Source organism: Astatotilapia calliptera, chromosome 3, assembly GCF_964374335.1.
Source record: "Astatotilapia calliptera chromosome 3, fAstCal68.1, whole genome shotgun sequence".
Lineage (NCBI taxonomy): Eukaryota > Metazoa > Chordata > Actinopteri > Cichliformes > Cichlidae > Astatotilapia > Astatotilapia calliptera.
In genome coordinates this window covers 62970529-62974285 of record NC_137424.1, presented here as the reverse complement: position 1 = coordinate 62974285, position 3757 = coordinate 62970529, and positions in this window count along the sequence as shown.

Genomic DNA, 3757 nt, shown 5'->3' with positions numbered 1-3757 from the left:
ATCAGCCCCTCGGAGATGATGAATGTCAATGTTAAAATCCTGGAGCAACAAGGACCATCGCATGAGGCGCTGGTTGTTATTTCACATGCGAGAAAGGAAGACCAGGGGATTGTGGTCAGTATAAACAACAGTTGGTACAGGGCTGGAACTGACGTACACTTCAAAATGTTGGAGGGCCAAAAGTAACGCTAAAGTCTCCTTCTCAATTGTGCTATAATTCATCTGATGCTTATTGAACTTTTTCGAGAAGTAGCACACTGGGTGATCAATTCCCCGGTCATCCTCCTGCAAAAGTACAGCACCTGCACCATAAGCACTGGCATCCACCTCTAACTTGAACGCGCGAGTAAAATCAGGGGCACCTAACACTGGGCACTGCATAACAGGGCTTTGGCTGAGTCAAATGCTTCCTGACAGTCAGAGTTCCACAAAAAGAGGTGTGACGGACTTGTCAATGCAGTCAAGGGAGTAACCACTGTAGCAAAATTTTTGCAGAACCCACGGTAGTAGCCACACACACCCAGAAAATGTTGACGGTGTGTTGTTGGTACTGGGAAATCCAAAATGGCCTGGACTTTGGCCGTGAGAGGGCGTACCTGCCCCTGTCCAACCTGTTTCCCCAGATAGGTAAAAGCATTTTATAACACGCGTTAGCACACATGCACACTCACACACAGATACTCACCACTGCTGTCAAAAAGGTTTTTCACTTAAAATCAAAACACACCATTATGAATTATTTTTCCATACAAAACATCTATACTTATCTTATTATTACATATTTTATTGTATTGTTATCATTAATCACTTTTTTGATACAAAGCATGTGAGGATCTCTGTGAGATATAATGCAGCATACAGTTTGTTATTAAAAATATAAAACTATCAATCAAATTGTTTTGTCTTTATTATTTAAAAGACAACAGAAATATATATATATATATATATATATATATATATATATATATATATATATATATATATAAGGGGTGCAACGATACACAAAATTCATGGTTCGGTTCGGTTCGATACTTTGGTGTCACGGTTCGATATTTTTTCGATACAAAATAAATGTTCATGCCTTTTTAATTTGTCATTTATTAAAATTATAAGTATATATTTTAACTCAAAAGTACAGTTTTTAAATTTAATGTTGCTGAAACAACAAAGGGATAAAATAATAAATCTATCTGATCGAGAAATCACTCATCTTTGGAAAAGAGAGTTTATTACAGAGAAATGGCTCTTTCCAAAATAAAAGCTATACTATCCGCTTCTTCTGGGCTATATTCTCAGCAGCATATTAAACATATCAGGTCCCCATAAGGAAAAGCATGTGCTAACGGCTGTCTAAATGACTCGGGTAAAGTTTGCAGCATGCGTGCTTGTTGTTTTTGTCTGGGCGATCGTGGCTCAAGAGTTGGGAGTTCGCCTTGTAATCGGAAGGTTGCCGGTTCAAGCCCCGGCTTGGACAGTCTCGGTCGTTGTGTCCTTGGGCAAGACACTTCACCCGTTGCCTACTGGTGGTGGTCAGAGGGCCTGGTGGCGCCAGTGTCTGGCAGCCTCGCCTCTGTCAGTGCACTCCAGGGTGGCTGTGGCTACAATGTAGCTTGCCATCACCAGTGTGTGAATGTGTGTGTGAATGGGTGGATGACTGGATATGTAAAGCACTTTGGGGTCCTTAGGGACTAGTAAAGCGCTATATAAATACAGGCCATTTACCATTTACTTGTCTTTGCACTAGGATGGTGTCGGAGTAAATGTGCAGTCATATTCGTTGTGTTCCCACTAGTGCTGTCAGCGTTAATCTCGTTGAAATGATGTTAACGCCACAACACGGCAAATCTCCGTTAACGAGCTACTGCGGATCGCTCTGTGCGTGGGGCTGGATGGCCAACACGTTAGCGAGCAAACTGCGCTAACGCACTAGTTGCCACCAATGTAATTGAGCATTGCGTGGCACATCAGACATGCTGTTTTACTTTTGTCCATGAGGCGCTTACCTTCAGGGTCATACGTCACATGAAAACCAAAATAGTTGCAAACGCCAGATCTGAAGGATCAAGGTTCAAGGTTCTTTATTTGTCACATGCATAGTTATACAAGTATAACACACAGTGAAATGTAGCCTGACACGCTCCTCGACATGTGCAAAAAATTTGGGGGGGGGGGGGGGGGGGGTGTAGAGGAAGAACATATGTATATATATATATATATATATATATATATATGAATGAGGGTGGGGGAGGTTCAATTTGCCATGTTGCAACGAGAGCTTAACTTCTGTCTCGCTAGCTTGCCCTGCGCTCAGTGAATCTGCGTTCGACTACTCCGCCTAAGCTGCACCGTCGAGCGCAGATCCACTGAGCGCTCAACACAGACAGCACCGTCAGAAGGAAAGTTGATAAAACAAATTAAAAATTTTGTATTGTTTGATACATATGCGTACCGAACCGAAAGCACTGCATCGAACGGTTCAATATTGATACGAGTATTGTTGCACCCCTAAGATATATATCTATATATAGAGAGATATATATAGATATATATAGGTTTTCATTTCTTGAAACTATCACAGCTCATGATACATCTGCTTCTAGAAACCTAACCAACCAAAATAAAAGTCTCAAATTAATTAATTAATGAAGTACGTAGATGTCTTTTTCTATTTGTACTACTCATCATCATTGTCTGCACTGTGTCCTGTCTCATAACAATTATATTTACATGTGGGTGAATATAAGTTAGTTGTTGTAAATGTCCCACCAGTTGTTCCACAGTGAACAAGTCCCACCAGCAGCAGCAGTAGAGCCATCAACATCATGGTTAGCATAGTCCGTAAGATGAGGTAAATCTCCAAGTGACTGGCTGAAAAATTGACAGAAATTGCAGAACCTTTAATGTCCACTCAAGCTGTTCTTCAAAAGTTAATCCATCCCCGTAGACTACCATGTTAAAATACACAACTAATGAACAACTAAACAAATGCATTTATATACAAAACAAACTTTTGCTCTGATTCCAGAGAGTGTTGTAATCATGAGTATATTGAAATATAAATTATAAAGTAAATTAAATACTGATTATTAAAGGAAGTATTAATGGAATTATTATTTAACATTTAAATGTAATTTAGAATAGTTGTACAATATATCTGCAAATACTTTTTTTCTCCATATGTACTGCCACAGTACATTAACAGTAAATTGTTTTGCAGTGAAATGCTGTGTTTAATTGGACAAAGCAGTAGACTCTGAATCAACCTTTTGGGATTTACCTACCTGGATGACTGGTGGCATGCATCAATACACTTGAAATGAAAACTACTACTTTTGAAATTAAAAAAAAAAAGGAAAACCAAAATAAACATCAACAACAAAAAAATACTTCTTCAGTGTCTCACCCGTCACAGGCAGCCAGCTCTCTGGTGATTCTCCAACTCCTAAAATGCTGCATTTATAAAGTCCTTCATCCGATTTTGAAACTTTGCGGATGGTCATGCTTCCTGTTGAGTTGTTCCTGATGTGGACTCCATATTTATAGAAATCAGCCATGAAGTCTGAGAGAGTTAACTTGTTTCTGCATCTCAAAGTCACAGCTTCTCCCTCCATCACAGGAACAGCAGGACTCTCCAGGATCACAAAACCAGCTGTACGACAAGTGACTTAAATTTTTAAATTGTTAAACTTGTGTTTGTTTGTGACAAAATGTTACTGGCGTCATTCAAGCATACCAGTGACAGTGATGTTGATTTTGT